Raw genomic sequence first — 10,348 nt, forward strand, 5'->3', positions numbered from 1 at the left:
GTGTTGTGCTGTGGACAACTTAATGGCCATACTTCCTGACCCAAAAGTGATACAAACATAGTACTTAGTAACAGCTTTTTCACAATGCATAGGTTGGGACTGAAGTCCAGAATGCCCATCCACACACCCACCCACACAGTAAGGGAAAAGGGCACATTTCTATGTACAGGCAGTATGTAACACAGCACAATGGAAATTAAGGGTGTGAATGATGTCTGACGTGCAACTATTACCTACTCATAATTTACTGTCACTCTCCAGGCAGCACAACATGCACATAGGCATGGGCCTTTTAACTAGGTATACAAGCACCAGGCATAACATTTTAAGGGTATCTGAAAGGTGACTAGGTCACCGTATACCTAAACACAGCATAATGTGCCCTACTACACGTACTTGCTCGCCAAACTTTGGTGTATTGCTCAGTACAAGATGAGGCAAAATGCCATATATGGTGCACAACAACTTCACATGTCACCATGGCCACCAGCACACCTCTGTGCCAGCGAGAACAACACATTTACATAGTGAGTTGACTTCTAACAAAAAAACAACAGATCATATTTAGGACCATACTGATTCCAGTACATATAGTTTGCTGTTAGAGGGCCATGAATAACAAACAGCTCCCACTCCATCAATGCAGTAGAAAAGATAAGAGTGTAAAAAAGACTCAGAACAAGAATATCTGCAAATACCTTATCTAAATGAGACCCAAGGGAGGAAGCACTAAAAGCTGTAGGCCCCGCACACAATGAGTGACCAAGGCACCAAACAGAACAACATTGCCCAAGTATCATGTAATAGATGTGATGCCACATGGTGCTAGGTAGGCCACGACAGAAGCATTTTTCGGCTAGAGGGGAGAAAGCTGGTCTTTCTTTAGTTTTTTTCTCGCTTAGTCAAGTCGCCTTTTGATCAGGTCTTTGGGCTCTGTGCAGGAACTTGCTCCGCCCCCTGCCCTGCCCCTTGACCTCGCAGCCCTTTGAACCACCAGTAATTTGCAACACATGTGCTCAGGAGGCCAATGAATTTTCAGCGAAAAGGGGTTGGCTGGAGGCAAAAAACATTTTCGTAGGGGATTGGGGGAGGAAGAAGAGGGAGAGAAAAAAAACAAAAAAAAAAAACTTGACTAGTATCTATGTTCCCCCTCCCTCCTTATTCCTCCAAACCGGGATTGAACTCGCAGTCGCTGAGAGCGAGAGGACAGGCCTCTTGCGAGCTCGGTCACCCAGGAGTGCTCTTGCAAATGAGCTTCATCTCACGGTATGGATCGCCTTTGCAGCGCGAGCTTGAGCCCGCAGGGCAGCGCGCCGGCTTTTGAAGCGCTGTGCCCGAAACGGACGCTCCCGGGCGGGCGAAGGGCTTCTCTGAGGTGGCAGCTCCCTGCGTCAAGGTTTTTAACCCCGATGTCGCCAGGCAGGGCAAAGAATGCCCTACGTTCCTAGAGATCCAGTGGGTATCGCTTCTCGGCCTTTTGGCTAAGATCAAGTGTAGTATCTGTTCTTATCAGTTTAATATCTGATACGTCCCCTATCTGGGGACCCTGTATTAAACGGATTTTTGAAACAGGGAGCCGGAACGAGGGCTTGCTCCGTCCGCTCCACGCATCGCCCTGGTATTGCAGTACATCCTGGTGCGGTGCACTTCCACCCAGAAATTCAAAGGTTATGAACGACAGAAGCATTTTTCGGCTAGAGGGGAGAAAGCTGGTCTTTCTTTTGTTTTTTTCTCGCTTAGTCAAGTCGCCTTTTGATCAGGTCTTTGGGCTCTGTGCAGGAACTTGCTCCGCCCCCTGCCCTGCCCCTTGACCTCGCAGCCCTTTGAACCACCAGTAATTTGCAACACATGTGCTCAGGAGGCCAATGAATTTTCAGCGAAAAGGGGTTGGCTGGAGGCAAAAAACATTTTCGTAGGGGATTGGGGGAGGAAGAAGAGGGAGAGAAAAAAAACAAAAAAAAAAAACTTGACTAGTATCTATGTTCCCCCTCCCTCCTTATTCCTCCAAACCGGGATTGAACTCGCAGTCGCTGAGAGCGAGAGGACAGGCCTCTTGCGAGCTCGGTCACCCAGGAGTGCTCTTGCAAATGAGCTTCATCTCACGGTATGGATCGCCTTTGCAGCGCGAGCTTGAGCCCGCAGGGCAGCGCGCCGGCTTTTGAAGCGCTGTGCCCGAAACGGACGCTCCCGGGCGGGCGAAGGGCTTCTCTGAGGTGGCAGCTCCCTGCGTCAAGGTTTTTAACCCCGATGTCGCCAGGCAGGGCAAAGAATGCCCTACGTTCCTAGAGATCCAGTGGGTATCGCTTCTCGGCCTTTTGGCTAAGATCAAGTGTAGTATCTGTTCTTATCAGTTTAATATCTGATACGTCCCCTATCTGGGGACCCTGTATTAAACGGATTTTTGAAACAGGGAGCCGGAACGAGGGCTTGCTCCGTCCGCTCCACGCATCGCCCTGGTATTGCAGTACATCCTGGTGCGGTGCACTTCCACCCAGAAATTCAAAGGTTATGAACGACAGAAGCATTTTTCGGCTAGAGGGGAGAAAGCTGGTCTTTCTTTTGTTTTTTTCTCGCTTAGTCAAGTCGCCTTTTGATCAGGTCTTTGGGCTCTGTGCAGGAACTTGCTCCGCCCCCTGCCCTGCCCCTTGACCTCGCAGCCCTTTGAACCACCAGTAATTTGCAACACATGTGCTCAGGAGGCCAATGAATTTTCAGCGAAAAGGGGTTGGCTGGAGGCAAAAAACATTTTCGTAGGGGATTGGGGGAGGAAGAAGAGGGAGAGAAAAAAAACAAAAAAAAAAAACTTGACTAGTATCTATGTTCCCCCTCCCTCCTTATTCCTCCAAACCGGGATTGAACTCGCAGTCGCTGAGAGCGAGAGGACAGGCCTCTTGCGAGCTCGGTCACCCAGGAGTGCTCTTGCAAATGAGCTTCATCTCACGGTATGGATCGCCTTTGCAGCGCGAGCTTGAGCCCGCAGGGCAGCGCGCCGGCTTTTGAAGCGCTGTGCCCGAAACGGACGCTCCCGGGCGGGCGAAGGGCTTCTCTGAGGTGGCAGCTCCCTGCGTCAAGGTTTTTAACCCCGATGTCGCCAGGCAGGGCAAAGAATGCCCTACGTTCCTAGAGATCCAGTGGGTATCGCTTCTCGGCCTTTTGGCTAAGATCAAGTGTAGTATCTGTTCTTATCAGTTTAATATCTGATACGTCCCCTATCTGGGGACCCTGTATTAAACGGATTTTTGAAACAGGGAGCCGGAACGAGGGCTTGCTCCGTCCGCTCCACGCATCGCCCTGGTATTGCAGTACATCCTGGTGCGGTGCACTTCCACCCAGAAATTCAAAGGTTATGAACGACAGAAGCATTTTTCGGCTAGAGGGGAGAAAGCTGGTCTTTCTTTTGTTTTTTTCTCGCTTAGTCAAGTCGCCTTTTGATCAGGTCTTTGGGCTCTGTGCAGGAACTTGCTCCGCCCCCTGCCCTGCCCCTTGACCTCGCAGCCCTTTGAACCACCAGTAATTTGCAACACATGTGCTCAGGAGGCCAATGAATTTTCAGCGAAAAGGGGTTGGCTGGAGGCAAAAAACATTTTCGTAGGGGATTGGGGGAGGAAGAAGAGGGAGAGAAAAAAAACAAAAAAAAAAAACTTGACTAGTATCTATGTTCCCCCTCCCTCCTTATTCCTCCAAACCGGGATTGAACTCGCAGTCGCTGAGAGCGAGAGGACAGGCCTCTTGCGAGCTCGGTCACCCAGGAGTGCTCTTGCAAATGAGCTTCATCTCACGGTATGGATCGCCTTTGCAGCGCGAGCTTGAGCCCGCAGGGCAGCGCGCCGGCTTTTGAAGCGCTGTGCCCGAAACGGACGCTCCCGGGCGGGCGAAGGGCTTCTCTGAGGTGGCAGCTCCCTGCGTCAAGGTTTTTAACCCCGATGTCGCCAGGCAGGGCAAAGAATGCCCTACGTTCCTAGAGATCCAGTGGGTATCGCTTCTCGGCCTTTTGGCTAAGATCAAGTGTAGTATCTGTTCTTATCAGTTTAATATCTGATACGTCCCCTATCTGGGGACCCTGTATTAAACGGATTTTTGAAACAGGGAGCCGGAACGAGGGCTTGCTCCGTCCGCTCCACGCATCGCCCTGGTATTGCAGTACATCCTGGTGCGGTGCACTTCCACCCAGAAATTCAAAGGTTATGAACGACAGAAGCATTTTTCGGCTAGAGGGGAGAAAGCTGGTCTTTCTTTTGTTTTTTTCTCGCTTAGTCAAGTCGCCTTTTGATCAGGTCTTTGGGCTCTGTGCAGGAACTTGCTCCGCCCCCTGCCCTGCCCCTTGACCTCGCAGCCCTTTGAACCACCAGTAATTTGCAACACATGTGCTCAGGAGGCCAATGAATTTTCAGCGAAAAGGGGTTGGCTGGAGGCAAAAAACATTTTCGTAGGGGATTGGGGGAGGAAGAAGAGGGAGAGAAAAAAAACAAAAAAAAAAAACTTGACTAGTATCTATGTTCCCCCTCCCTCCTTATTCCTCCAAACCGGGATTGAACTCGCAGTCGCTGAGAGCGAGAGGACAGGCCTCTTGCGAGCTCGGTCACCCAGGAGTGCTCTTGCAAATGAGCTTCATCTCACGGTATGGATCGCCTTTGCAGCGCGAGCTTGAGCCCGCAGGGCAGCGCGCCGGCTTTTGAAGCGCTGTGCCCGAAACGGACGCTCCCGGGCGGGCGAAGGGCTTCTCTGAGGTGGCAGCTCCCTGCGTCAAGGTTTTTAACCCCGATGTCGCCAGGCAGGGCAAAGAATGCCCTACGTTCCTAGAGATCCAGTGGGTATCGCTTCTCGGCCTTTTGGCTAAGATCAAGTGTAGTATCTGTTCTTATCAGTTTAATATCTGATACGTCCCCTATCTGGGGACCCTGTATTAAACGGATTTTTGAAACAGGGAGCCGGAACGAGGGCTTGCTCCGTCCGCTCCACGCATCGCCCTGGTATTGCAGTACATCCTGGTGCGGTGCACTTCCACCCAGAAATTCAAAGGTTATGAACGACAGAAGCATTTTTCGGCTAGAGGGGAGAAAGCTGGTCTTTCTTTTGTTTTTTTCTCGCTTAGTCAAGTCGCCTTTTGATCAGGTCTTTGGGCTCTGTGCAGGAACTTGCTCCGCCCCCTGCCCTGCCCCTTGACCTCGCAGCCCTTTGAACCACCAGTAATTTGCAACACATGTGCTCAGGAGGCCAATGAATTTTCAGCGAAAAGGGGTTGGCTGGAGGCAAAAAACATTTTCGTAGGGGATTGGGGGAGGAAGAAGAGGGAGAGAAAAAAAACAAAAAAAAAAAACTTGACTAGTATCTATGTTCCCCCTCCCTCCTTATTCCTCCAAACCGGGATTGAACTCGCAGTCGCTGAGAGCGAGAGGACAGGCCTCTTGCGAGCTCGGTCACCCAGGAGTGCTCTTGCAAATGAGCTTCATCTCACGGTATGGATCGCCTTTGCAGCGCGAGCTTGAGCCCGCAGGGCAGCGCGCCGGCTTTTGAAGCGCTGTGCCCGAAACGGACGCTCCCGGGCGGGCGAAGGGCTTCTCTGAGGTGGCAGCTCCCTGCGTCAAGGTTTTTAACCCCGATGTCGCCAGGCAGGGCAAAGAATGCCCTACGTTCCTAGAGATCCAGTGGGTATCGCTTCTCGGCCTTTTGGCTAAGATCAAGTGTAGTATCTGTTCTTATCAGTTTAATATCTGATACGTCCCCTATCTGGGGACCCTGTATTAAACGGATTTTTGAAACAGGGAGCCGGAACGAGGGCTTGCTCCGTCCGCTCCACGCATCGCCCTGGTATTGCAGTACATCCTGGTGCGGTGCACTTCCACCCAGAAATTCAAAGGTTATGAACGACAGAAGCATTTTTCGGCTAGAGGGGAGAAAGCTGGTCTTTCTTTTGTTTTTTTCTCGCTTAGTCAAGTCGCCTTTTGATCAGGTCTTTGGGCTCTGTGCAGGAACTTGCTCCGCCCCCTGCCCTGCCCCTTGACCTCGCAGCCCTTTGAACCACCAGTAATTTGCAACACATGTGCTCAGGAGGCCAATGAATTTTCAGCGAAAAGGGGTTGGCTGGAGGCAAAAAACATTTTCGTAGGGGATTGGGGGAGGAAGAAGAGGGAGAGAAAAAAAACAAAAAAAAAAAACTTGACTAGTATCTATGTTCCCCCTCCCTCCTTATTCCTCCAAACCGGGATTGAACTCGCAGTCGCTGAGAGCGAGAGGACAGGCCTCTTGCGAGCTCGGTCACCCAGGAGTGCTCTTGCAAATGAGCTTCATCTCACGGTATGGATCGCCTTTGCAGCGCGAGCTTGAGCCCGCAGGGCAGCGCGCCGGCTTTTGAAGCGCTGTGCCCGAAACGGACGCTCCCGGGCGGGCGAAGGGCTTCTCTGAGGTGGCAGCTCCCTGCGTCAAGGTTTTTAACCCCGATGTCGCCAGGCAGGGCAAAGAATGCCCTACGTTCCTAGAGATCCAGTGGGTATCGCTTCTCGGCCTTTTGGCTAAGATCAAGTGTAGTATCTGTTCTTATCAGTTTAATATCTGATACGTCCCCTATCTGGGGACCCTGTATTAAACGGATTTTTGAAACAGGGAGCCGGAACGAGGGCTTGCTCCGTCCGCTCCACGCATCGCCCTGGTATTGCAGTACATCCTGGTGCGGTGCACTTCCACCCAGAAATTCAAAGGTTATGAACGACAGAAGCATTTTTCGGCTAGAGGGGAGAAAGCTGGTCTTTCTTTTGTTTTTTTCTCGCTTAGTCAAGTCGCCTTTTGATCAGGTCTTTGGGCTCTGTGCAGGAACTTGCTCCGCCCCCTGCCCTGCCCCTTGACCTCGCAGCCCTTTGAACCACCAGTAATTTGCAACACATGTGCTCAGGAGGCCAATGAATTTTCAGCGAAAAGGGGTTGGCTGGAGGCAAAAAACATTTTCGTAGGGGATTGGGGGAGGAAGAAGAGGGAGAGAAAAAAAACAAAAAAAAAAAAACTTGACTAGTATCTATGTTCCCCCTCCCTCCTTATTCCTCCAAACCGGGATTGAACTCGCAGTCGCTGAGAGCGAGAGGACAGGCCTCTTGCGAGCTCGGTCACCCAGGAGTGCTCTTGCAAATGAGCTTCATCTCACGGTATGGATCGCCTTTGCAGCGCGAGCTTGAGCCCGCAGGGCAGCGCGCCGGCTTTTGAAGCGCTGTGCCCGAAACGGACGCTCCCGGGCGGGCGAAGGGCTTCTCTGAGGTGGCAGCTCCCTGCGTCAAGGTTTTTAACCCCGATGTCGCCAGGCAGGGCAAAGAATGCCCTACGTTCCTAGAGATCCAGTGGGTATCGCTTCTCGGCCTTTTGGCTAAGATCAAGTGTAGTATCTGTTCTTATCAGTTTAATATCTGATACGTCCCCTATCTGGGGACCCTGTATTAAACGGATTTTTGAAACAGGGAGCCGGAACGAGGGCTTGCTCCGTCCGCTCCACGCATCGCCCTGGTATTGCAGTACATCCTGGTGCGGTGCACTTCCACCCAGAAATTCAAAGGTTATGAACGACAGAAGCATTTTTCGGCTAGAGGGGAGAAAGCTGGTCTTTCTTTTGTTTTTTTCTCGCTTAGTCAAGTCGCCTTTTGATCAGGTCTTTGGGCTCTGTGCAGGAACTTGCTCCGCCCCCTGCCCTGCCCCTTGACCTCGCAGCCCTTTGAACCACCAGTAATTTGCAACACATGTGCTCAGGAGGCCAATGAATTTTCAGCGAAAAGGGGTTGGCTGGAGGCAAAAAACATTTTCGTAGGGGATTGGGGGAGGAAGAAGAGGGAGAGAAAAAAAACAAAAAAAAAAAAACTTGACTAGTATCTATGTTCCCCCTCCCTCCTTATTCCTCCAAACCGGGATTGAACTCGCAGTCGCTGAGAGCGAGAGGACAGGCCTCTTGCGAGCTCGGTCACCCAGGAGTGCTCTTGCAAATGAGCTTCATCTCACGGTATGGATCGCCTTTGCAGCGCGAGCTTGAGCCCGCAGGGCAGCGCGCCGGCTTTTGAAGCGCTGTGCCCGAAACGGACGCTCCCGGGCGGGCGAAGGGCTTCTCTGAGGTGGCAGCTCCCTGCGTCAAGGTTTTTAACCCCGATGTCGCCAGGCAGGGCAAAGAATGCCCTACGTTCCTAGAGATCCAGTGGGTATCGCTTCTCGGCCTTTTGGCTAAGATCAAGTGTAGTATCTGTTCTTATCAGTTTAATATCTGATACGTCCCCTATCTGGGGACCCTGTATTAAACGGATTTTTGAAACAGGGAGCCGGAACGAGGGCTTGCTCCGTCCGCTCCACGCATCGCCCTGGTATTGCAGTACATCCTGGTGCGGTGCACTTCCACCCAGAAATTCAAAGGTTATGAACGACAGAAGCATTTTTCGGCTAGAGGGGAGAAAGCTGGTCTTTCTTTTGTTTTTTTCTCGCTTAGTCAAGTCGCCTTTTGATCAGGTCTTTGGGCTCTGTGCAGGAACTTGCTCCGCCCCCTGCCCTGCCCCTTGACCTCGCAGCCCTTTGAACCACCAGTAATTTGCAACACATGTGCTCAGGAGGCCAATGAATTTTCAGCGAAAAGGGGTTGGCTGGAGGCAAAAAACATTTTCGTAGGGGATTGGGGGAGGAAGAAGAGGGAGAGAAAAAAAACAAAAAAAAAAAAACTTGACTAGTATCTATGTTCCCCCTCCCTCCTTATTCCTCCAAACCGGGATTGAACTCGCAGTCGCTGAGAGCGAGAGGACAGGCCTCTTGCGAGCTCGGTCACCCAGGAGTGCTCTTGCAAATGAGCTTCATCTCACGGTATGGATCGCCTTTGCAGCGCGAGCTTGAGCCCGCAGGGCAGCGCGCCGGCTTTTGAAGCGCTGTGCCCGAAACGGACGCTCCCGGGCGGGCGAAGGGCTTCTCTGAGGTGGCAGCTCCCTGCGTCAAGGTTTTTAACCCCGATGTCGCCAGGCAGGGCAAAGAATGCCCTACGTTCCTAGAGATCCAGTGGGTATCGCTTCTCGGCCTTTTGGCTAAGATCAAGTGTAGTATCTGTTCTTATCAGTTTAATATCTGATACGTCCCCTATCTGGGGACCCTGTATTAAACGGATTTTTGAAACAGGGAGCCGGAACGAGGGCTTGCTCCGTCCGCTCCACGCATCGCCCTGGTATTGCAGTACATCCTGGTGCGGTGCACTTCCACCCAGAAATTCAAAGGTTATGAACGACAGAAGCATTTTTCGGCTAGAGGGGAGAAAGCTGGTCTTTCTTTTGTTTTTTTCTCGCTTAGTCAAGTCGCCTTTTGATCAGGTCTTTGGGCTCTGTGCAGGAACTTGCTCCGCCCCCTGCCCTGCCCCTTGACCTCGCAGCCCTTTGAACCACCAGTAATTTGCAACACATGTGCTCAGGAGGCCAATGAATTTTCAGCGAAAAGGGGTTGGCTGGAGGCAAAAAACATTTTCGTAGGGGATTGGGGGAGGAAGAAGAGGGAGAGAAAAAAAACAAAAAAAAAAAAACTTGACTAGTATCTATGTTCCCCCTCCCTCCTTATTCCTCCAAACCGGGATTGAACTCGCAGTCGCTGAGAGCGAGAGGACAGGCCTCTTGCGAGCTCGGTCACCCAGGAGTGCTCTTGCAAATGAGCTTCATCTCACGGTATGGATCGCCTTTGCAGCGCGAGCTTGAGCCCGCAGGGCAGCGCGCCGGCTTTTGAAGCGCTGTGCCCGAAACGGACGCTCCCGGGCGGGCGAAGGGCTTCTCTGAGGTGGCAGCTCCCTGCGTCAAGGTTTTTAACCCCGATGTCGCCAGGCAGGGCAAAGAATGCCCTACGTTCCTAGAGATCCAGTGGGTATCGCTTCTCGGCCTTTTGGCTAAGATCAAGTGTAGTATCTGTTCTTATCAGTTTAATATCTGATACGTCCCCTATCTGGGGACCCTGTATTAAACGGATTTTTGAAACAGGGAGCCGGAACGAGGGCTTGCTCCGTCCGCTCCACGCATCGCCCTGGTATTGCAGTACATCCTGGTGCGGTGCACTTCCACCCAGAAATTCAAAGGTTATGAACGACAGAAGCATTTTTCGGCTAGAGGGGAGAAAGCTGGTCTTTCTTTTGTTTTTTTCTCGCTTAGTCAAGTCGCCTTTTGATCAGGTCTTTGGGCTCTGTGCAGGAACTTGCTCCGCCCCCTGCCCTGCCCCTTGACCTCGCAGCCCTTTGAACCACCAGTAATTTGCAACACATGTGCTCAGGAGGCCAATGAATTTTCAGCGAAAAGGGGTTGGCTGGAGGCAAAAAACATTTTCGTAGGGGATTGGGGGAGGAAGAAGAGGGAGAGAAAAAAAACAAAAAAAAAAA

The 10,348-nt window shown here is 51.7% G+C and overlaps 11 non-coding genes across 11 annotated transcripts; all 11 read left to right on the forward strand.

Moving 5' to 3' along the window:
* Positions 1-1,461: 1,461 nt before the first annotated feature.
* On the forward strand, positions 1,462-1,652 carry LOC115086423. Its single transcript, XR_003855295.1, has one exon. It is a non-coding gene; the product is annotated as a U2 spliceosomal RNA (small nuclear RNA).
* Positions 1,653-2,299: 647 nt separating this feature from the next.
* Positions 2,300-2,490, forward strand: LOC115086424. The gene has a single exon (XR_003855296.1). It is a non-coding gene; the product is annotated as a U2 spliceosomal RNA (small nuclear RNA).
* A 647-nt stretch (positions 2,491-3,137) lies between these two features.
* On the forward strand, positions 3,138-3,328 carry LOC115086425. Its single transcript, XR_003855297.1, has one exon. It is a non-coding gene; the product is annotated as a U2 spliceosomal RNA (small nuclear RNA).
* Positions 3,329-3,975: 647 nt separating this feature from the next.
* Positions 3,976-4,166, forward strand: LOC115086426. The gene has a single exon (XR_003855298.1). It is a non-coding gene; the product is annotated as a U2 spliceosomal RNA (small nuclear RNA).
* Positions 4,167-4,813: 647 nt separating this feature from the next.
* LOC115086317 lies at positions 4,814-5,004 on the forward strand. Its single transcript, XR_003855218.1, has one exon. It is a non-coding gene; the product is annotated as a U2 spliceosomal RNA (small nuclear RNA).
* Positions 5,005-5,651: 647 nt separating this feature from the next.
* On the forward strand, positions 5,652-5,842 carry LOC115086318. The gene has a single exon (XR_003855219.1). It is a non-coding gene; the product is annotated as a U2 spliceosomal RNA (small nuclear RNA).
* Positions 5,843-6,489: 647 nt separating this feature from the next.
* Positions 6,490-6,680, forward strand: LOC115086319. Its single transcript, XR_003855220.1, has one exon. It is a non-coding gene; the product is annotated as a U2 spliceosomal RNA (small nuclear RNA).
* Positions 6,681-7,328: 648 nt separating this feature from the next.
* On the forward strand, positions 7,329-7,519 carry LOC115086320. The gene has a single exon (XR_003855221.1). It is a non-coding gene; the product is annotated as a U2 spliceosomal RNA (small nuclear RNA).
* Positions 7,520-8,167: 648 nt separating this feature from the next.
* Positions 8,168-8,358, forward strand: LOC115086322. The gene has a single exon (XR_003855222.1). It is a non-coding gene; the product is annotated as a U2 spliceosomal RNA (small nuclear RNA).
* Positions 8,359-9,006: 648 nt separating this feature from the next.
* On the forward strand, positions 9,007-9,197 carry LOC115086324. The gene has a single exon (XR_003855224.1). It is a non-coding gene; the product is annotated as a U2 spliceosomal RNA (small nuclear RNA).
* Positions 9,198-9,845: 648 nt separating this feature from the next.
* LOC115086325 lies at positions 9,846-10,036 on the forward strand. Its single transcript, XR_003855225.1, has one exon. It is a non-coding gene; the product is annotated as a U2 spliceosomal RNA (small nuclear RNA).
* Positions 10,037-10,348: the final 312 nt, after the last annotated feature.

The sequence above is a fragment of the Rhinatrema bivittatum genome, chromosome 2 (genome assembly GCF_901001135.1).
Source record: "Rhinatrema bivittatum chromosome 2, aRhiBiv1.1, whole genome shotgun sequence".
NCBI lineage: Eukaryota > Metazoa > Chordata > Amphibia > Gymnophiona > Rhinatrematidae > Rhinatrema > Rhinatrema bivittatum.